The sequence below is a fragment of the Protopterus annectens genome, chromosome 9.part0, assembly GCF_019279795.1.
Source record: "Protopterus annectens isolate FY-2018-M chromosome 9.part0, PAN1.0, whole genome shotgun sequence".
Taxonomy (NCBI): Eukaryota; Metazoa; Chordata; order Ceratodontiformes; family Protopteridae; genus Protopterus; species Protopterus annectens.
The window spans coordinates 679,404,940-679,429,939 of record NC_056743.1 but is presented as its reverse complement, the minus strand read 5'-3'; the positions used below and the strand labels follow the sequence as shown (position 1 = coordinate 679,429,939).

Genomic DNA, 25,000 nt, shown 5'->3' with positions numbered 1-25,000 from the left:
TTTTACTTTTATTTGCTGTAGGTAAGAATGCAGGTATAGGCAGTGGGCGGAGTCAGATGCAGCAGTTACAGTTGTAAACTGAATCTGTGTCCTGTAAACCTCATTAATATGTGGCAGGTTTTGGTTATCTAAAAAAGCAATGCATATTTCCAGATACTCTTAAGATCAATTGCCCTTTGTATATTAACAGGTTCCAGTGGTGGGATTCATATCCTGTATTACCGGTTATTTCACTCATGCACATTGGCAGTGGTATGGGAATTAAAACCCTTCACCCGTGTCCATCAGATGGGTATTAATGAACAGTTTACCAGGTGTTTTGTTTCATGTTGACTGCTGATATGGAAAGTGCATTAGTGTTGCCACTTGTTCTTCCAAACATTATTGATAACACATTCAAGAAACTACCATTTGAGTAAACATGCAATAGACCTGTGCCCTGAATTCACTAGGGTTATCAATGTAGCTGAGTTTTGAATTTGGCTACTGTGAGTTGCTGTCCAGTACAGGGAGTTTGACGGTGACTTATTTGCCGTAACAGAATATTCTGTTGAGTGAAATGTGTATGATTTTGCTACGTCCATTCTTCCTTTAAGCATCTCTGCAGAGTTTAACCCTAATCTTGATGTAATGGCAATTCACTGAAGGTGCATTGAGAATGTGTGCTGCTTTCCCCATGCTGTGCATATCTATACTTGTCACTAATGGAATTAGAATATAGTGTAATATGTCCAATTGTATGAGTGAAGTTCCTGTAAAACTTGATTATTGGTATGGTAGGTGTGTATCAGACTGTATGCCATTCCCCCTTTGAGAATTCATATTAAAACTTTCTGGAATTTGCAGTATGGGGCACGCACAAAATGTATGCAGGTTTGACGTATTTTGCCTTTTGTGGTTACATTGCAGCATAATGCTAAATTGGACTTTCGCACATGGCACCTGAAAGCACATTGAGTTTTGGTCGTGACATGTTTGCAGTAAGAAAAACATTTTTTTCATGAATTAACTAGGAATGTAATATTCCCCCGGGTATAACATAATCGAGTCAGACAGGCTAACAATAAGAGGAAGTTGGAGTAGCAGTTAAACACCCTAGAAGTAAGCCAACATCTTCACATTGCCCCAAAATTTCAAAATGCTGAAACACTCATTACCCAACTCAATAGTAAATCGATTAGTAGGGCTATACATTCCTCCTGATAACCATCTAGCCACAACTAGCCACAACTGAAGTTCTTCAGTGGCTGTATCACAATATAAAAAACAGACCATGATCTTTCATGATGCAACACTGACTGGAAACAAATAACTACATTACCTGTAACTACATCACCTGACCTAAACTTACTTGGATCCTCACAACTATTAAACGTCACTACCAGGACCCACAAAACATCTAGCAAAGAAACCATACTTGATTGGACTCTTTCAAATAAACCCCACAACATCATTGCCACCCGAACCTTTCCATATAGTATTAGTGACCATCTACCCACCTATGCTATCAGGCAGCTGGTAAACATTCAGAACCATGTACCGGACAAGTCTGTAGTCTGCAGAATTTCAACCATGTATGCTTTACAGCATTAAAGCAATTACACAGCTTCAGAATACCCACCAAAAAACTCTTCTGCCAGTCACTGCTCAACTCTGGGCAACCCTTTAACTCCCAGCCCACCACATCCTCTAAATACATTCCACACCCACTTTTTAAATTTTGTCTTATTGTTAATCAAAGAAAACTCCACCTCACCCATCACTATTCCACACCCCGCTACGAATAACAAAGTACTCTTTAAACTTTATAGTGTACCTCAACAATTAAAAAAATACTTACTAAAAATGAAATCAACCACCTTGGCAGACAAATTGCCAGAGTATCTCAAAATAGTATTCCCAGTCTCCATACTTATCAGTAGATCCATAAAAGAAAATCAACTCCCCAATATCTGGAAATACCATATATCATACATAAAGGTGGAAATTCTACCAACTTAACCAAGTATTTTCCAGTAGCCATCCTCTCGACACTATCCAAGATATTAGAAAAATGTCCACACTCAGTTGCTCACATACCTCACCAACTATAACCTACTTTCCTTGACTCATCATGGCTTTTGGCCTAATTATAGCACCACTACTGCCATTTTAAACTTTACAAAACAGGTAATCCAGTCCGAAACAAAGGTAGCCTAGTTTTAGCAGTCTTCCTAGACCTATCTAAAGCATTTGGTACTGTCTCAGACCAGAAACTCCTCTCATCTGCTCAGCCCAAACACTATTCTCCCTACAAGAAAACACCCAGAAAGCCTTTCTGTTCATAGAATCCTGGCTAGATAGCTCAGACTTGTTCTTGTATGCTAAAAAAAAAACACAACTGGTACTTTTCACCCCTAAAACTACGCATCCAAAAGCAAATTTTTCATATCTTTATCAACCAACAAAATAAAAATAGAACATGTCACACGGACAAAACTCCTTGGAGTAATGCTCACTGATGATCTTAATCTCGTATATGACCGGTACTTACTTCTAGCCATCAGAAAAAAAAATGGAAACTAGGTTCTGTCTACAGGGCTAGAAAGTTCCTCATTAATAACTGAAAAGCATAGCTCAGACATATCTACTTCCATCCCTACTATATGCCTAACCTATCGTTACAAATCTTAACCATGAAAAATAAACCAGAGACAGCCTGCAGTAAAATTTGCAAAAAGTAATCGTCCAAAAAAAAAAAAAACTATTGCATAGCACAAAAAAAAAACGTGGCTAGAACTAACTACCATTAAAATATTACAAACTAATATAGTTTCCAGAAAAATGCCAACCGTATACCACTGCTAATTGAGCCCTACAGTCCAATAAGAAAGCTTTTCCATCCATCAGAAAAACAAGTATGTACTCTAATCAGATAGCATAAATCTGGAATCAAATGCCCCTTGAAGTAAGACGGGTAGACATACTGCATGGCTTCAAAGCATCGCTTCAGAAACACCTGCTAAATAACTGGTTGTGCTCATGCAGAGTGCCAGGCTAACCCCCCCCCCCCCCCCCGTACTCAGCCTAAACACCACCACTCTCTCTCCTTATTAATCTTACGCATGCAACTTTATATCTCTCTCATTTAAGATTTCCCACGATTGTCATTTACACTATTCTTCTACAGACTGCCACTTTATCCTCTACCTACTCCCCTACAAAACTTCCATTTCCAGGTAACTACCATTACCTTTATTTTTATTTATTTTTTTAAATACAAGTCTATGCAAGCTCTCTAGCTTTATCTAATGTCTTGTATAACTACTTGTCCTCTTAATTCTATCTCCTGCTAAATCCCTTGCTGCCTTTTCTACCCTTCTCTGTACTTCCAGCTGATAAGCACATTACATAATACAGCCATTGTCTGTATAGAATTTCTCTGTAACCAACCATCTCATGAAAGAAAAATGCATTTCCTCTAGTTCATAGTCTACTGTATGTTATATAATTTGTTCTAGATGTATGCATATAATTGTATTTTCATGTAAACGCAACGTATTTTACATAATGTCTTTTTTTTTTTTTTAAATGCCGAATATGCAGTGCTTTTCTCCCTGGGCTTCAACCGAAAATCAGTCGGAACTTCCTAGTAAACAAAGAAATAAATACATAATTGCATTTGCATGTGTGTATGCAGTTACCATTCATTTAATAGAAAACCGTTTTCACTAAGTGACTAATCATTGAAAAAAATGTATTTTACTTATTTCATTGAATCACTATAGAAAACCTGTAGAAGGCTATAGGTGTTCACTGCTGGTGTGGTTTTGGGATCTTAGTATCATAGAAATTACAAAGCAGATTGATCAAGACCATTTGCTCCTTGCCATTGACCATCCTGATGTCATTCCCCCCATTGCTAGAAGTTTGTACACCAAAAGTGATTCACCGTGTGTGGTGTTCTCTCTTTTTCTCATATAATTAAGAAAGAAGTGGGTGGTGTACAAAAGCATGCCTACTGCAAGAGTAACTTCTAAAGGTGTTTTTTGTGTGTGTGTGTGTGTGTGTGTGTGTGTGTGTGTGTGTGTGTGTGTGTGTGTGTGTGTGTGTATGTATATATATATATGTATGTATATATATATATATATATATATATATATATATATATATGTTCTATGACGTGATTAAATATCACAAATGCAAGTTTCACCTTTTATGCACACACGCTCACTCACACTGGCCCAGAAAAATGTACCCCTTTTCATAGAGAACTCTTGCTTGCCGGATTTATCCACAGAAAAGCTGAGATTTGTTTGTCTCACGCAAAGTTGTACCCCCATCCAGGCATTTACTGTGCTCCCAGCAAGACAGATTAATGACTTATCTGTATTCAAGTGACAAGTTTGGTCTTTTTCCCCACGCATCCTACCTTCCCTACCAAAGACTGGTACTTACTGTGCGCCTCTCTGATGTTTGACTCTAATGTAAATAAAAAAATGCTAACAACTTTGTTTTTCAACTTGATCCCATCCGATACAAATTGCCTTAACAAGCCATCTCCGAGATCTTTTATCAATGGTCAAATAATTGCCCTTTGCTTGACCTCCAAAGGTAGCCATTTTGCTGTAGTATGTCTGATGTTTGTGATAAAAGTGAGTTGAATAATGTTCATTGTACTATATTTGTATGTTTTGTCAGACAAGTACACTGCCTGTCCTTCACAAACCATACTGGTTGTTATTTAACAGTGGCCACTTAATTGCTGTTTACTTTCACACACAGTCTGCCTGTCCACCTCCCACCCTTGACTATTTGCCACTTGGTGGTGGTTGAATAACAAAAAATAAATAAATAAATAAATAAAAATCATCCAGTGATGTGTTACACTGTGCTGCTTACCTGTACATGCACTGCCTCTCTCTAGCAAGCCATATTGAGGATTTTGTTAGAGTAGTTATGTAATATTTCTTTTCCCACTTCACCCACTGAAAATTATTTTTGTCTCTGGTGTGCCTGTTTTCTGAATTGTCAAACATAATGGTGACAGTAATATATTTCAGCTTGTTTATGTTAAACGTATGCCCTGTCCTCCTAACAAGCTACATCAGTTATTGTTTAATAGTGACATATAATTGCCATTTACTTTCACGTCTAGTCGGTCTCATTCCCTTTCAGAATGGCCACTTTCCGTGTACACCTCTGATGTTTGACTATTATTTGAGTGAAAGAAATAATGGCTATTGAAATGTATTTGAAGTCATTGCTTTTAGATACTCATTCTGCCTGTCCCTTGCAGGTCCATATCAGTTGTAGTATTAGTTCTGCCTTGTCTCTGGCAGGTCCATATCAGTGGTAGTATTAGTTCTGCCTTGTCTCTGGCAGGTCTGTATCAGTGATAGTAGTTATATAAGTACAGATTACTTTTAGACACAGCTTGTCTGTCCCACAGGATAGCCACTTTGTGTGCACCTTTACTATGGCCATTATTTCATTTTTGATCACTGCCAAACATCATTGTATTTCAGTTTGCTGCAGTGTCACACGTGTCCTTGAAAACATGAAAGGCAATATTGAATTTACTTGATTACTATACAGCATTCTGCCTCGCAGCAAGAGGTTCTCCCATTCGATTCTTGGCTGTAGTGTGGGGAGTGCCTACCGTGTGGAGTCTGCATGCCCTCCCCGCGGTTGGGTGGGCGTTCGAAAGACATGCGTAAATGGGCGTGCCTTCGTTGAAGGTTGAATGTCGAGCTGGCACCTCTGCTTTCTTGAAAATCTACTGCCAGTCATTAGCGGACTGGAGTTCCGCTGTGGCGACACCTAACTGGGAAAAGCCGAAAGACAACAACAATAACTGTACAGCATTCTTCAATGCCTCTTGGTTTCACACTCATCTTGCCTCTCCTCATTAAATATAGCTACTTTTGACTGCCAGTATGTCTGATGTTTGTGATCAAAGTGAAAGAAATAACAGTAGTTAGTGTATGCAACTTGCTGCTCTCATACACATGTAATCCCCTCCCTAACCAACCATGTCAACAGTTAAGTGATTGGCGAGTACTTCCACTTTGCTGTCACATCCACTCTGTATCCCTGAATTCCACTTCTGTTTGACTGTGATCAAAGTGAAAGGTAGACTTAGCTCTGTGGCATAGGGAGATTAAAGCCATGCCTGTGACCCAGACCACCTGAGTTTGACTAACAGCTCAGGTGCTGGAAGGCCCAGGTAGGGGTGGGTGGGAGTGAGTGACTCATGCCATCTAACTCATTCTCAAGGAAGGTAATGGTGATTCCAGTCAGCTAAATTACTTAGTGTTAGCAGAGGTTGACAGGACCAGGGATCATTGACTTTGCATTCCAAGCCCGGAACTGTAACCATTGTGTGTGTGTGTGTGTGATGGGGGGGGGGGGGGGTGCATGCACATACCAGAGGAAGGTATAGAATGTAGAGTACCATACAGTGATGCTGACATCAGCCTCAAAAGGGAGTGGTTGGAGACCCAACCACAAAATCTGACCTGTTTTTACATTGAATGTTGAGCAAAGCAAGCTGATGGTTAGTAGGTAATGCGGGACAAATACATTTGAGATACTGAGGGGAGAATCTGCTCCTTTCAAAGATGTTTAATCAAATGACTAAAGATTTCTTGGTAAACGCTCCGATTGCTTGATGTCCGCAGCCTATTCAAATGGCTACATGATACAGTAACAGTACATTGATTAGCCATAGCAAGATACTGTGAGGATGGGGAAGTGGACAGCCAAGCTAAATACCAGGACTGCTTTTGGTTAACTATTTAACTGTATTTTATTTGTTTTGTTGATTAAGTTTGGTTCCTCTTAAGTCTTTGACTATTTTCCTGGGAGACCTGAGGTGATATTCATACTGACTTGGGGAAATTTGGCCAGGGCACTGAAGAATTTCTATTTCATTTTGGTGGAAGAGGTGTTAATATGTGGATTATATTCAGAAAATAGATGTGCAATTGGAATGTCTGATGCTTTACAGTCTTGAACAGTTCAAGTTTATTGAGGTCTACTTTGGAAATTTAGAGGAGAAAAAAAAATGCTGCATATTTAGGTCACCCTTTAATGGGAGATATTACGGAAGATCTCTCTGTTGTGGAAGATCATCAGTTTTTTAGCAGGAGGAGGTGAGGCAAGTATGGAACAGGGTCAGAAGGAACACGAGAGGTTTCCTGTTGTGGTGTACACGTGACAGAGAACTGCAGAGAACAGAGGGTAAACATAAGGAGTCAACACCTGTGCATCCATTGAGATCTAATGTGTCAACTGTGAAGCATAGTGGATGTGGAGCTGGTAAAGAATTTGTGTTTTCAGACTTCCTGTGGTCCATATTAAGACAAGATCAGTAATTTAAAATGGGTTAACGGCCTTTGGGATAATGTAGTTAAACCTCTAGGCTTTGTGGTCTACAGTGTTCAATCCAGGATTCATTTTTGGGGTGGAACCCATTTTGGACATGGCTTTTGAATCAATACATTTGGTGACCAGCTTTGTTCCAGAGTAAGGTTTGCTGCAGTGGGAGAGAAAGAGAGCGAGAGAGACTATGTATAGGATGAGAGACTGTAGTGCACAAATTAAGTGCTGGGTAAAAATGAAATCTCCAAAGGAGAGTTGGAGATGTATTTGAAGGATAGATTTAAAAGAATACACAAAATTCATTAGACTGTTGAGGAGTGAGAGATATGGATTTTTTGGTGGGGCGCTGGGTTAAATTGGCTGCTAAATATGGTAAAATTTGTCATTTGCCTCAAGTTAAATGGACACAAATGAACAATGTTGGAATCGGCCAACGACTGATATCTTTTTGATAATTTGGAACAATTAATGAATGTGTGTCTTAAAAGATTTTGTACAGTGTGGAGAAAGAGGCCATGTTAAGAAAGACTGTATTGCATCCTGTAGAAAATGTACACCATTTTTGGATGTTCTGTCCTGCTGCACTAATGCAGAAGAGTAATGTTTTATTAATCTGAAAAAAAGCATTTGGCGCAAATGATAAACATGTTTATGCGGAAAATGGATCTACCAAAACTGTTTTTAGTATAATTCCTGTAATAAATATTTATGGTGTTTTGCAGGAAAATTCTGTTGGTGATAGGGTTTCTGAATCTATGGATTTGGAGAGGCAGAATTTGCTTGAAATGAAAACGATTTAAAAAGATAGGGAGGGGTGAGCATAGCTGAAACATTTTTAATGTCACAAGATAATGTTTCTGAACAGTATAAATGTGAACACTTTTAAAAATAATTGGTACCCAAGCATGTATTATGATTTTATTTGGCAAATACTAGGCTAATTTGTGAACAGAATGGCAGAGCAGCTTCAAATATTATGGGCTAAAAAATATGGGGCTTGCGGAAATACAGGTAATATGGCATAACAGTTTTGGTGAATAATGATGCATATAAACTGCAAGATTTGTTTGTTTTAAAACCCATAAGAGCTGATCTGATTGTGTTTGATAGGAGAATGGCCACTTCAGTTCTTTTTGTATGCACACAGTAATGTGAAAGGAAGAGAGAAATTATTTCATGAATTCAAGTTTTCAAAATATGTATATTTTATTATAGTATGGGGATATGAACTGAAACTTAAGGAAAGCTTGCAGGTACAATTGGACAAAATTAGTATTTAAGTAAATGATAGCATGAGAAAACTAGCACTTATGAAAAAGTAGACATTTTGCATATCTAATGTGGAATAGTAAACTGGGATTGTTCATTCTATTTAAAAGAAATTAAAATGGGGAGGGTTATTTTTTCAGATCATTTAACCATTTGTGCCGTGGTACGCAATAATAGGAATGTTGTACGTTTTGTTAAAGGACCTGAAAGATTAACGGGGGTCATATGGAGCAGCGGTTAGCGTTGCTGCCTCACAGCAAGAGGTTCTCCGGTTCGATTCTTGGCTGGGGTGCCTTCTGTGTGGAGTCTGCATGTCCTCCCTGTGGTCGCGTGGGTTTCCACCGGGTGCTCCGGTTTCTTCCCACATCCCAAAGACATGCTGTAGGTGGATTGGACACTCTTAAATTGGCCCTAGGTGTGAGTGTGTGTGCCTTCCCTGGAAGGTTGGGCGCTGGGCTGGCAACTCGACACTGTAAAATTCCACTGCCAATCGTGAGCAAACACGTGATCCGCTGTGGCGACCCCTAACCGGGAAAAGCCGAAAGAAGAAGATGATAGAAGATTTGAAACTGATGTTTGAGGCTTTATAGCAGTTACAGATGGATCATTTAGAGATGAGTATTTTTGAATCTTGGGAACGGTGGTAGGCAGCTTATAAAGAATATAAAAAAGCTTTCATGGTAATGCAGGAGGATACATTATACCAGATGAAGGGATCTTAAGTGGCTTTGTGAAGAAAGTAACTTCACAGTAGAAAGGGAAGATGATTCATATTGCAAGATTTAAGGAACATCATAGAGTGGTAAAGAAAATGTGCTGGGAAGATGATTCATATTGCAAGATTTAAGCAACATCATAGAGTGGTAAAGAAAATGTGCTATCTCCCTCCCCCAATACAAAGTCTATATTAGAATCCTGCTGAGCATGGAGCCATCTTTAAATTTCTAGTCTCCCACCAGGACACAAGTGCTCTTCAGCAATTACATTCTGCTTACCGGTAAGCCATTAGACCTCAGGAATTTGTTTAAAGTGTTCAGATTTGTAAAGTAATACTTACTTTTTTCTTTTGTCTTGGTTGGCTCTGCCCCGCTCCGTTCGCCCTTGCTAATGCTCAGGCTCTCTCCGCTCCCCTGCTCCCTATTCCCTCCCACCCCCACTACCTCTACATTTATAGTAATCACAGCCACACCCACAGCTCACCCTCACATCACCTCCACCAATCACAGCTCCTCAAGTCATATCACATTATGCCACACCAACTTGCTTCACACAAATACTCCCAATCACTCTCATTCCCACTAGGCATTTTTTTTACATCACCCACACTACTTCCCCATCCACATATAGTGCAACCCTATAATTCCTATTCAGACCCCCCCCACATAGAAACAACTTAAACCTTATAACCATGACTATCACACAACTAAGTCTAGTCTGTCTTCTCATAATTCTTTACAACACCACAAGTTATCACTCTAGCAATATCCCTAAACTTAGTAGCACAACACTACATTATGCACTCTCGTATACAGACACCACACATTATAATAATATCTGCCCACAGTTATTCAAGAACTACATAACGGACCAATTCAGAACTAAACACATATGCTCTCATTCCTATTCCAAAAAAACACAATACTTTCTCACACTCCTCACCAAACTCCAACATCTGTATAACCATTTTAACTCCAGGCTCACCATAAGTGGGGATATCCACCCCAACCCAAGCCCAAATCCATCCTGTCCAACACAAACTGCTCCAACACAAATGTCAGAACATAACACCCCCACTTTCTTCATCTCTGGGCAAATCAAAAACATCAGCAAAACCAACCATCTTTTAATGCTAAATATTAATATTAGAAGTATCAAAAATAAAATACCTGAACTCCAGGCCACAATAGCACACTGTTCCCCAGACATAGTTGTTTTAACAGAAACCTGGCTAAATAAAAACATAGCTAACTCAGAAGTTCTCCCTAAAGGCTACAATATCATTAGACAAGACAGACCACTTCGAAAAGGGGGTAGAACTGCCTTACTGTACAAGTCCAACTTAACTGTCCGTTAATTACCACGCTCCTACCCCTCCCCCAATAATTGCGACATACTTATCTCACAACTTCAACTTCACCCTAAAAAGGTCATCACCACAATTGTGATCTATATTCCACCTGGTAATACACCTGCTAGCCTTGAAGACTTCTTATCCTGGTGTTCTTCCACATACTCACAAGAAACCCTTATTCTGGGGGACTTCAACCTAGACTGGTTCACCTGTATATCATAACCACCAAGTAGTCTAATAAATCTCCATGGCTCCCAGCAGCTAGTCCAAATTCCAACTAGATGTGATAAAAAATCTAAAGGGGAATCCATTCTTGACTGGGTCCTGACTAACAACCCCACATTGTACCCTCACACAGGCAGTCTCACAGACACCTTAAGTGACCACAACATAATATACTTTATGCGTAGTACAACAAGCATATGCAAAACCACTAACTATATATCCACTGGAAACACAAATAAAATTCTCTCCTGAGGTCCTCAACACTTTACTCTGTAGCTGTGACTGGACCCCCCTAAAAACCCTCCCACTTCACCAGGCTGTAGCGTATTTCAACAAAATATTTCTACAACACCTAGACACTGTCGCTCCATTGCGCAAAATCAAGGTTAGAACCTCTACAAACCCCTGGCTCAGTAAAGAAACCAAACAAATCCTCAAGTCCAGAGACCCTGCCTGGCTTTACTATTAAAAAAACAAAGAAACACAAAGCCTAAGTACCAAGAACTGCACAACCGTGCAAAAAAAAATGCATTAGGCTGGACAAAAAGTCCTACTACACAACATTACAAACTAAATACCAACACAAATGCATTAGGCTGGACAAAAAGTCCTACTACACAACATTACAAACTAAATACCAACACAACCCATAAAAATTTTGGAAAAATGTAAACCAGCTACTAAAATCCACCCAAAAGGCTACCCCCAAACCAACCACCCCTGACACTAAAGTTCCCATCGAAACACAATTCAACTCCCACTTTGTGAACTCAATTCTATCCTTAGTATCACAGGACAGCTACTTCCTCACTATCCCCCCCAACACAAATAACACTAATACAAGCTTTGCCCTCAAAACAGTTTCCACCACTTCAATCAAAAGCATGCTTTCCAAACTACAAACCTCATCAACAGCAGCCGACCTACTCCCCAGCTATTTCTTGAAACTCACAGCAGATGCTATTGCTATCCCAGTCTCCACTCTCATAAACAGATCATTTGTTGAAAACTATGTGCCCAAACCCTGGAAAATATCCTATGTTACACCCATACATAAAGGCGGGACCTCCACTGAACTTAATAACTACAGACCCTTTGCTTTACTCTCCCCCCTGGCCAAAATCCTAGAAAAATGCATCCATACCCAGATGCTAGACAGCAACATCCTGTCACCTACTCAGCATGGTTTCAGACCTGCCCTACCACTACAGCCCTCCTCTGCTTCACAGACACCGTAAACAGTCTCAAAAATGAAGGCCTACAAATGTCAACTCTTTTTTTGGATATGTCCAAAGCATTTGACACAGTCTCACACCAAATCCTGCTAAACAAACTAAACCAATATCATTTATCAAATTCCACTCTTACCTGGTTCCAAAGCTCCTTAACTGACAGGTACCAGACTGTGAAATGGGAAAATTCTCTCTCCTCAGCTGCCCATAACTATAGGAGTCCCACAGGGTTCTATCTTAGGACCACTACTATTCACAGTCTTCACAAATGACCTCCATACCTCCACACAGCATGCATCTATAATTCAGTATGCAGATGACACTACCTTAATCTGTGCTGCACAAAACATTCCCACCCTCCTGCAAACAAATCAACTAGCATTCTCTGATGCTGAAAACTACCTTACAAAAGCCCAACTTATCCAAAGAAAACTCAGCTTATGATTATAACCAGTTCTAACAAAAACACCAACAGTCAATTCACTATCTACTCCACAAATGCTACTCCAATTGCTCCAGTGGCACAGGCTAAGCTATTGGGAATAACTATAGACTCCCACCTAAAATTTGATAGTCATCTCAACTTAACTATTAAAAAAGTACATGCCAAGCTGGAGTCACTCTACCGTATCAAACCATGTCTTACCAACAACACAAGATCAGCCATTGCTCGCTCCCAACTTCTATCCACCCTACTCTATGCATCTCCCATTTTGACTAATCTCAACAAAGCTGAACTAAGGAGAATGGAAGCCTGCTATAACAGAATTGTCCGCTTTGCTGCAAAATGCTCATATAGAACTCATCACTGTACTACTTTGAGACAGCTCCACTGGCTTGAACTGCCCAACTTCCTAACCTACAATCAGCTCTGCCTCTGTCATTCTATCTGTTACCTCCCCAATAAGTGTCCTGCCCTCAAAAACTTAGTACAACATCATTCAGACAAAAGGCCTCTTAGATCATCAAGCAAACTACTACTAGAAGTCACCAACAGCTACAATAGCTTTGGAGATGCACTATATAGTAGTTCAGTGGCTAAAAAATGGAACTCTGTCCCTACAAGAATTCAAAACACATCATTGAAAGCCTCCTTTAAAGACCTCTTCAGGCAACATCTCTAGCAAAGTTGGCAGTGCCATGATTGCTCCCCAGGCTAGTGAAAGCAGATAACACATACATTCTAAATCTAGAGCACTTGATAATAAGTTTTCAATCTTACTCACAAACACTGGCTAATCTACAGTGTATGAACTGTACCTGTGTACGATGTATGTATTCTGCCTATGTTACAAATTTCAGCTGTACACCACAAATCTATTAATTACCTTTATTTTTAAAATTAATATTTTTTTTTGTTCTCCCCATTGTAACTGTTTGTGCTGCATACCACTGTAAAAACATGTCTCTTGTAATTTGTGTGTATACTGATCATGTCTAACTAAATGTGTCAAATTTTTCTTTGTGGAGCTTTTCTCCCCGGGCCTCTGCTGAAAAAGGGCCTTTTTGGCTCAGTCAGACACCCCCTGTTAACAAATGTAAAATAAAATAAATAAATAACTACAATGGGGGTAGGCCAGGCCCAAGGGGAGGATGCCCCATTGTAGAAGGTAGTAGGAGTTCACAAAAATCGATGGGCCAAAAAAGAGCCATAAAGGCAGTAGAGTGGACTGTTGAGTATAAGAAAGAAATTGTGTATTTTTTCTATTCTGTTAAAATCCCAGGATTTCCAGACAGAAGGTATATAAAAAGATTGAGAGAAATTAGAGGAAAGAAAAATGCTTGCACAAGAAAAACTGTCAGGAGCTCTTCAAATAAAAATGTGTTCATTAATACAACAGATTTATGAAAAATATTGTATAGACCCTGAAACCGTGGGCTGTTTGGAAAAAGAAGTGACCGGAGAAGTGTGAAAATATAAAGAACAAAATCTAGAGATTTTGTAAGGTATAAAAAAGAAATATGGACATGGGAAAGTGCGATCTGATATGGTGCAATATTTATGCAAAGGAAAAAGACAAATTAATACAAAAAAGCAGCACCAAAGATATTTGAGGAGAAATACAGGTAAAGGCACCCAGATATGGAAAATTTCACAATACAAAAATAAGATCACAAAGAGGGAATGTAGAACAGAATCTTAGTCAAGTAGAAGTTAAAAAACATAGAAGTTGAAGTTATGGAATACCTGTGAAGTGAAGCATTTATTGTAGAAAGTCTAACACAGACTATATCACAGTATGATGGAACAATGAGTCTCCCCAAGTAATGAGAAACAGGAGGAGCAGGAGACATCTGAAGAAGAAATATGGACATGGAAAAGAGAGAGATTTAATTTGATGCAATATTTATGTAAATGAGAAAGCAAAATAGTCAGTACAAAAAGATCAGCACCAAAAATATTTGAAGAGAAATACAGGCAAAGCCATCCAGATATGGAAAACTTTACAATACAAAAAATAAGAAAACAAAGAGGAGAAGTAGGAAGTAGAAGGTTAGGAAGTAGAAGGTTAGGTTATGGATTACCTGCGAAGTGAAGAATTTAGAGTAGAAAAATCGAACTTTGATAACATCACAGCAGGCTAGAGCAATGGATCCCCAAACTAAGGAGAAATCAGTGGAGCGGAAACATCTGATCAATTGCCATATGAAGATACTTTGGATCCCTCCATAGGAAACCAGTATAAAAGTTCATTTGGAGTTGCACAGCAAGGGAAGGAACAGGAAACTGTCCCAACACTGACACAGTTAATGTTGTGGAGTGATAGGTTAGTGACGTTCCTATATGAAAGTGCAACGGGTGACACAGGATGAAGCTGAAGAGAATATGGCACAGGAATATGCCTTAGAACTTTCTGTAGAATGCCCGCAGGAAATGGGAGAACAAAGAATGTGCCCTCAGTTTAGAATAAAATGAACAAAGAGAAGAGTTGCTTGATTTTAATAGAGATATTGATGACCCCAAAAGTTTTATAGAGAATTGGTAAACAAGCCAAAAGGAATTTAAACCCCACTAAAAAAAAAAAAAAAAGAAATGGATTCTTCATACGTATTTCTCCAAAATGTATCTATCTATGTGCCCACCCCAAACAGATACCAGCTTGGTTAACAGGAAAAACAATGCTCCTACTTAAGAGCGAACATGCAAGCTGTCCTATAAACTATAGACCAATAACCTGCCTTCCAATGACATATAAACTATACACTGGAACTGATGCCAACAAGAGTTAATAGTCATTTAGATGATAACTCAGTCATGGCAGTAGAACAAAAGGGTAACAACAGAAAGTTATGTGGAACAAAGGATCATTTGTTAAATAAAGTCATCATGGAGAACTGTAAAAAAAGAGGAAGAGACTCTAAGTTTTGCATGGATAGACTACAAAAAACATCTGGCAGTATCTCACATTCATGGCTATGCTTTTTTGTCTTGCCCTTAATCCAGTAAGTTTACTTAGATTGTTATGTCTGCAGTTTAGCTCCGAGAAAACAACTAAGTATAAAGACTTATCTTTTGTATAGCTCTTCCGTTGAGGAACTGAAAGCACAACTGCTAGTGGTCAAAACTTTTTCAGATGATAAAAGAATTTCATTTGGGCTTGATAAATGTGCAAAAGCAGCCTTTAAAGCAGGAAAACTGCAGCACCAAGAAAACATCAGTTTGGGGACAGGAATGTGATATAAAAAGTTCAGCAAGAGAGAGGGTATCAATATGTGAGAATTTGATGAAGGATGATAAGACATGAACAAATGCAAATAAAACTTAGTAAGGAATATTTTAGAAGACTAAAATTAATACTGAAAACCACATTGACATCTAGGAACAAAGTCCAAGCTAGAAGCCGGGTTGTTATTCCTGTCCTAATTTATAGTTTGAGTGATTGACTGGTCCCAAAAGATGTTGAATAGGTTGAACAAGAAAACAAGGGTGCTTCATGCTCATCAAATGATTTATAAAAATCAGTGTATACCAAGAATTTATATTCCCCATTCTGAAGGAGTTATGAGTCTCCTTGAAATTGATTGCATGTATAGATCTGCAATTGTGGGACTGCGTATATATCTGCTGACCTCACAAGACCCAAACAGTGAAGGTTTTGAAACGTGAGGAGAGCAAGTCTAAGATGACTTCCCTGCTTATTTTATCAGAAGCTTGTCAGTATCAAGCAGGAATGAAAATCAAACCAGAAGTAAATAAAAATCTGGCAGCAACTGAATGCAGGAAAAAAAACAAACAAAAAAAAAAAGACTGTAAAGTGAAGGATCAGATGAGAAGCCAAGAAATGTGGAAATGCATAAATACAGTTGCAAGTGTAGAAAACTTGGAACAGCCCCATGTTGATCTGGATCTAACACAGGAATAGTTAAGGAGAGGTGAATTTAAACCAAAAGATGAAAGGTTAATATTGGCAGCCCAAGATAGTGGACTGCATACATGTTGGTTTACAAAGTCCACTGAACATGTGGGAAAAACAGACAAATGTAGGTTTTGTAAAACAGAATTAGGAACAGTCACACATCTTGTTGCTGGTTGTGATATACTAGTGGCAGAAGGACTGTATACTGAAAGGCATAATAATATGGCATTGCTGAATTGGGGATTGTGTAAACGTTATACTATTGAAGTAGCTGAAAAACGCTGGAAACATGATCCACAAAGCGGCATAGAAAATGATGGTTTATCACATGAGATCACCCATTACCAACAGTTCAAAAAAATAGTTGCAAGAAAGCCAGATATAGTAGTCCATGAAAAGAAGACAAATGTAGCATTGATAATCAAAATTGCAACATGCTGTAGGTGGAATGGACACTCCAAATTGGTCCTAGGCTGAATGCGTGCATGTGGTTGCCATCTGTGGAAGGTTGGGCGCTGGGCTGGCAACTCAACACTGTAAAACTCCACTGCCAATCATGAGTGGATAGGTGATCTGCTGTGGTGACCCCTAGCCAGGAAAAGGTGAAAGGAGGAGGAGTGATTGTAGTGTGTTACATACAGAGAGAGAGACAGTTACAAAATACCAGGATTTGCAGGCAGAAATGAGGGCAATGTGGAAGAAGGATATCCAATCAGTTCAATAGAAGTAGGAGCAACAGAATTTATAAAAAAACTATTTACAGTCGTACTTAACTATGCTACCAGAAGGAGCCATTACTGGGCACATTACAGGTGCTGCGAAGAGCACTACTGGGTAACATCAAAGACTGAAACAATACTAATTTCATGAACTTTAGTCATACTTTGACTAGGGAATAGGGACCACTCCCTGTCATGCTATTAGAAACGCAAAAGACTTGGAGAAGTTAAAAAAATGTAAAAGAAATGGATTTTAGGCAGTCTTATTCTTTAAAAGAGTGGAAAGAAAAAAATTAGCAAAAAGTGAGGTTAAAAATACCAAGAAATAAAAATGAATTTAGAAAGTATAGTTAAGGAGAGACTATTAGTTGATAATAGTTGTGTGGAAATATCTATAAAGAGGAGGTAGATGGGAACTGTACGGCAGTCATGTCATGTAGATACTGTAACTGATGAATAAAGTGAGGCATTACAATAGAAATTGGCTTTAAGAATTAAATATTAGTGACAAAAGAGGCGTCAGTACCACAAGTGGATGGTATTGGTTATAAATTGTATAAAAAATGAATGATAGAGGGGAGAATTGTGTTTTAGAGGTACTAAGCAAGAGGTGTAAATTTAGAAATGAAAAGGTACTGCTTTTACAGTGTTTTGTATATGAAAAGGTCTGAGAGAATATTAGAAATTGGAGGCCATTTGTGCTTAGTACAGGTTGTAAAATGTTATAGGAGAGATTTTCAGATAAATTTGCAGGAAAACCTGAAGGGTGGCTATGGAACAAAGATGAAGAAGGTGAGGCTTTTCATTTTGAAGGAATTTTGATTGTGAATGATAATTGGATGTAGTTTTCAGGGAAGGAAAACAGGGTAGAATAACTGCTTGTGAACTTTGACATAATGTGAATCCTGCTAAGTTATGGACATTATTCACATAGTAAAACTTAGGATAATTTGTTTAAAACAGTTTATGGTTTGATGCATGATATAATTTGTTAATTGATGGAGAGAAGGTAATATAAACATGGAGAAGGGTTTGCAGTAGGATTGCTCCTTAAGCTGTATGTTTTTTCACTTAGTTAATGCACTAATATAGCAATAACCCACGGCTGGGTGTGGGTAATTCTGGATTTACCCACGGTTGGCGTGGTTTGGTCCCGAGGGACCAAACAAAGCCAACCGTGGGTAAATCCAGCATTACTTTTCTTAAATAATGGCATTGTATAATGCCTCTTTACTGCCCTTCTGCAGCTGTCTGGTATTCTGCGTCAGTTCTGATGTACTGCGCATGCCTACGCAGTACATCAGAGCTGTGGGCAAAAGCAATGGAGAACGCAAGATCTCCGTTGCTTTTTTTTACTGTTTCGCTATGTTAAATGGGTTTAACATAGCGAGACAGCTTTAAAATAAGCAATAAATAAACAGTAAAAAGCAACAGAGATCTTGCGATCTCCGTTGCTTTTTAAACTGTCGCTATGTTAAATGGGTTTAACATGGCGAGACAGCTTTAAAATAAGCAACTGATATCTCCGTTGCTTATTTTAAAAGCTGTCTCATGTTAAACCCATTTAATATAGGGAGACAGCTTTAAAAAGCAACAGAGATCGCAAGATCTCCGCTGCTTTACACACTGTGACGCTATGTTAAAGGAGTTTAACATAGCGAGACAGCTTTAAAAAAAGCAACGGAGATCTCAGTTGCTTTTTTTAAACCTGTGTCGCTATGTTAAACTCTTTTAACATAGCGAGACAGTGTTTTATACTAACGGAAAAAGTCCGGGTGACCGGACCTTTTTCCGTTAGTATATTGAGGGATTTACAACGGGCACGCTGGTTGGGCTGGCCAATCAGCGTGCACGTTTTAGGGGAGAAATTGTATAATAGAGCATAATAAAGCAGGGTTGAAAGAGGCTAGATGAGAAAGTGTAAACTGATTAAAAATGCCAGTTGGTTTGTTGTATATGGACAATTTACTTTTGATTAGTGTAGTAATAGGGTTTAAGAAATTTGCAGTGTTCTTAGAAAAAAAATGCAGGTGGTTTACTACATTTAAATAAGGAAAAGGTGATCTTTTAGAGATGTATGGATGCAGTGTGTGGTAAAGGAGAGACTTAGTGTAGTCGAAAGAGAAATTACAGAAATATGAGATTGTAGCCTTATGGAAAACATTTCTTGTTTTCTTTAAAAGAAGGAATGTTAGTGGTGTTGGAATATTAAGTTGTATTCTATATATTGAATGAAAAACTGGTAAAAAATAACCCAGGTAGCATTTCTTTTTTTGGGAATCTTGTTTAAATCTTGTGATGCACGAGATCATTTAGCATCCTAGTAAAAGAGTTGCTTGCAATCAGCATTGATTGTGACATCCTAATGTGTATATATATATATATATATGTGTGTGTGTGTGTGTGTGTATATATATATGTATATATATATATATATATATATATATATGTATATATATATATATATATATATATATAAATATATTCACCCCCGGAGCTGGGTGGAAACAATGCGAATGAATAGCAAGATAATTCGGGCTGGTAGTCCTCTGTAAAGCTCTAATGTCCACCAAACCACCAAACTGAATTCACGATAAAATCCACAAAGAAATGCAAACTCGGAACAAACACAAACCTTACGGTTCAAGGCTGAAAGAATTGTATAAAAGTTTAATGACGTGAGCGCTTTCGCGGGCACTCCACCCGCTTCATCAGACAAACAGAGACATTTTAAAACAACTAATTTAAATGCAATACAGTTCTAACACTGATCCAATGCAAACTCAGTCACCAGCCCATGTGACTTAGTCACTCGTACGTTCAATAGTAAAAAATAACGCTATGATTTAAAGCAATATCCTCAAAAGCCGGCTGCTTAGTATAAACAAGCGCCGTACATGTCTGATGTGTCAAACCATACAAGTCATTATCACAACCAGATTACATAATACAAAAATGACTAAAATTAAAATATGAAAATAAAACTAATAGCACTTCAAAATAGAGTGCTAGATACTCATGTGCGTGACCGATACTTGAGGTGTTACATTTGTTCAGCCCGCTAACATGAGACTGCTTATAAAATAAAACATTATTACAAATCCATAAATTCTGATTATAAACAATCTGCTTACATATTAATAGAAAATCACATGGTAGTGAGCTAAAAATATTCTACAAAGTTAGAAGCTCAAACCACCCAAACATAAGTGTAGCTGATCTAAACACAGTAAAAATCACTGATGATAAAAATTCCTGAAATGTCGCTACACAATGTGCAAAAAATGCTGATGATGTAGGTGTGGTGCAAGAATTATATGTATATATGAGATGTAAACCTTGTATGTGAAAGACTGAAACCAAATATAACAAACTGAAATAAAATGCATATATGAAAATACAACTTGGAATGGAAGTAAATGTAAGGTAACAATATGTTGCAGACAAAGTATGGTGAAGATAGAAGCCAACTTAGGATAGAACCAAACAATGTGTATGTAAAAACAAATACATAGAGATATAAAAGAACCAGAGATGGAAGCTATAAATATAGCAATATATATGCATACACATAGCAAACATGTAACAAGTGGACATAAAAACTACATGAAGGATAAACATAAATCTATCTGATGGCCCTGCCTTTTAAATGCGGTTTAATAGATACAACTTCATTCAGGCCTTTCTCCCTATGAGCCGCCAACCTGCAGATCCATTTCAACTCAGCCTGCTCAGTTAAATTCACAATATCTCCCATTCTCTTGCCTTCATGCATAACTTGTAAAACCTGAAACAAGAAACTGTGCTCTTCACCTTCCCTCAGGGTGTGCTTAGCCAATGCACTATACTCCTGCTGTCTATTTAGACAGTACCCATGATCCCTTATTCTCTCCTTTAATGTCCTATTAGTTTTTCCTACGTAAAAGGAGAAACAATGCACACAGTGAGCCACATATATAACATTTTTGGTGTTACAATCACTGTTGCAATTGATGGTCCAAAGATGTTTCGTGATGGGATGTCTAAAATAATGGGATTCATCAATGAATCTACACTGCAAACATTTACCACATTTACTGGTTCTCTCAAATCCAGTTTTAGGTTCTAAGACTGTGGTGGAACTACCACAGAGTAGCCTCTTTAGGCTGTGCATGTTACTGTATGTAAATGACGGAGCCTGTCCTACCACTTCAGCTATGTGATTATCCACTATTAATATGTTCCAGTGTCTCTTGATGGAATCTTGAATGACACTAAGTCCCCCACCAAAGGGTAGAACTATACCAAGTGGTCGCGTTCCAATGTTGTTTCTCAAACCTATTTCATGATCTAAAGTTTCTGAAAAATACGGTTTAGCTCTATTTTCCCTTAATGGGCCCATCTGCCTGTAAACTCTATTAATTTCATCTTGAGTATATCCCCTGATGATAAGTCCTTCATTTAGTTCAGTTAATCCTGACTGATAATCTTCTGCCCTAGTGGAGAGGCGTGAGATGCGCATTGCTTGACCTTTGATGATATTATTGAAAATGTGTGAATGATGCATGCTTTCTCTATGGAGAAAAGATGGTTTGTAGCATGATTTGCGATATGTTCTGGTATTGATTCTTTTATCTACTTTAAATACTGTAACATCTAAGAAGTCTACATTTGTAAAAGATGAATTAATGGTAAACTTTAGAAAAGAGCTCTTAGAATTAAGTTCATGATAAAAGATTAGAAGTTCTTCTTGTGTCCCCTTCCATAGAAAAAAGAGATCATCTACAAACCTCTTGTAAAAATAAATATGTAGATCTGAGGTGATGTAAGTGTCCTCAAAGGTCGCCATGACTAAATTGGCATAGCTGTTAGCACAGCTAGTGCCCATGGCGACCCCTTTGACCTGTTTATAGCAGGTTTCACCATATAAGAAAATATTATTTTCAAGAACAATCTCCATTAATAGTGACAAGAAGTCAATCTTGCTGGTGGAAAAGCTGGAATGTTTAGCTAAATACAGCTGTAGGAAATGTATACCTTCATTATTTGGTATACACGTGAACAGGGAGTTCACATCCATGGTGACCAGGATGATATTATCAACCTCTTCTGGTTCAAGAGTGGAAGAAACAGTATATAACTCCCTTAAAAACTGTTCAGTATCCTGTAGAATGTAATTGGATGACCTAACAAAATGTTTCAATTCTTGGTCAAGAAAGATGGAGATTGGCTCAGTGAGCCAACCTGAACCTGCCACTATAGGTCTAAAATCAGGCTTAAATAGATTTTTGTGTATCTTCGGAAGCCCTGAAATAGTGGGAATCAATGGATACTGTACTTGCATGAACCTATAGATGTCCTCTGTCATGCTTCCTGCCTGTCTACATTCAAGGAGGGTTCTATCTATGCTCTCTTTCATGCCATACACACATTCAATCGGGACTATCTGATATGCATCCGTGCTGAGCATATTAACCATTGTTAGATGATAATATTGAGTATCTAATACTACAATGGGGCCCCCTTTATCAGCGGGCCTGATGGTAATATTGCTGTTCTTTCTAAGGCTTTGTAGGGCTTCAATTTGGGGCTTGGTTAAATTGCTATCTAGATCATTGTATCGCAAATTACAGGAATTATATAAATCCTTCTCAACAGCTTTAATGAATATATCAACATTGCTGTTCATAGGTGGTATAAACGTGCTCTTTTTCTTAGTTGGCAAAATGACATTCTCCTTACTGTCATGAAAGAACAATTTTAAGCACACATTTCTTGCAAAAAGTCTCAAAGCTATGACAAGCTGACTTAAGTCAATCTTGGTAGTGGGGATAAATGACGTACCTTTGTTCAACAACTCAATTTCAGAGATAGACAATGAGTAGTTTGAAATATTGTGCACTAAGGAACTCAGCTCCAAAAATTCTGGAGTGTTTGTTGTTGCCCCATGAGGGGATCTTTCCTTTTGGCCCCTCTGACACTGTCGTTCTCCAGAGATCTCTTTCTGTTCAGTCTTATGGGAAAAGGGGTCTCCGTAGGGTTATGTACCTCAACTCTCTCAAGTTGAATTTTCCTTCTAACTGCTCCAGCTAGGGTTGTGTTAGTAGTGGATGGACATGAATTGTCCATGGATGTCACAGCCCCTTCCACTCCCTCACTCGGAGTAGTATACAAAGAAGTGTGGCTCTCAACTGGTGAATTAATGACATCCACCATTGCCGGTAAGATATCTTCAGTAGTTGGTTGAATAGCAGCATTGTTGTTTCCTGAGTCTGTAAGTTGGGGGCATTCCCCCGCAATAGATGGAATGGAGGTATCGTTGACTGGATGGCTCCTTAATGCTGATCCTGTTGTTAACAGCCAACTCTCTGGTTGATGGAGCTTCTAACCTCCTTCCTGGAACGCGAGAATCCCTTCTCACAGGTGCCGTTCTTGGCCAAACAAACACATGTTGCTCAGCAAAGTCCCTCAAGTCCCGACTCATTTTGTTACGCTTGTTGTTTAGCAAATTGGTTTCGTAACGGCCAACACGATCAAATAGTTCATGCATATATAATTCAGTGGGACTATCACCCATTGCTGTTACCAAACGTTCTTGGTGACTGATTATATTAATTTTACACTCTGCCTCAATGGGAAAGAAAAACTCTATTAATAAATGCATGTAAGCCCGACTGGCGTTAAGATTAATTTGTTGCCATTTATGTAACAATGCTGGATACAGGCTGCCATATGTGGGCATATTGAGGACACGTAGACCCCTTGGAACAATGCCTTTGGCAAGACAGGCCTCCATGTGATGTCTTTGAGCTTGGAGGCGTTTAAATTTGTATAATTCATTTTCCAAATCCCTTTTGATCGTTTTAATCAACGCCTCATCCATCAATATAGGTTCCATGCTGCTAGTTTGTATGTGGCCATCAAAATTGACCAATGGATTGCCACTGTCCTCCATTAAATTCATGAGTCTAGCACCAAACAGATTTAGATTGCCAACAACGTTGGACCGACTCTCAGCTCCTTCCATTCCCCTGATAAAATAGCGTACAAACCACCCTGACGTGAACCAAAGAAAATACAAATATATTCACCCCCGGAGCTGGGTGGAAACAATGCGAATGAATAGCAAGATAATTCGGGCTGGTAGTCCTCTGTAAAGCTCTAATGTCCACCAAACCACCAAACTGAATTCACGATAAAATCCACAAAGAAATGCAAACTCGGAACAAACACAAACCTTACGGTTCAAGGCTGAAAGAATTGTATAAAAGTTTAATGACGTGAGCGCTTTCGCGGGCACTCCACCCGCTTCATCAAGGGGGCCCCATTGTAGTATTAGATACTCAATATTATCATTTAACAATGGTTAATATGCTCAGCACGGATGCATATCAGATAGTTCCGATTGAATGTGTGTATGGCATGAAAGAGAGTATAGATAGAACCCTCTTGGAATGTAGACAGGCAGGAAGCATGACAGAGGACATCTATAGGTTCATGCAAGTACAGTATCCATTGATCCCCACTATTTCAGGGCTTCCGAAGATACATAAAAATCTATTTAAGCCTGATTTTAGACCTATAGTGGCAGGTTCAGGTTGGCTCACTGAGCCAATCTCCATCTTTCTTGACCAAGAATTGAAACATTTTGTTAGGTCATCCAACTACATTCTACAGGACACCGAACAGTTTTTAAGGGAGTTATATACCATTGCTTCCACTCTTGAACCAGAAGAGGTTGATAATATCATTTTAGTCACCATGGATGTGAACTCTTTGTTC

At 38.6% G+C, this 25,000-nt stretch overlaps 1 protein-coding gene across 2 annotated transcripts in view; it reads left to right on the top strand.

Annotated features, from left to right (window-relative positions):
• VARS1 (valyl-tRNA synthetase 1) overlaps positions 1 to 25,000 on the top strand; it is a 623,655-nt gene that overhangs the window by 279,047 nt on the left and 319,608 nt on the right. The gene's annotated exons all lie outside the window — the stretch shown is intronic.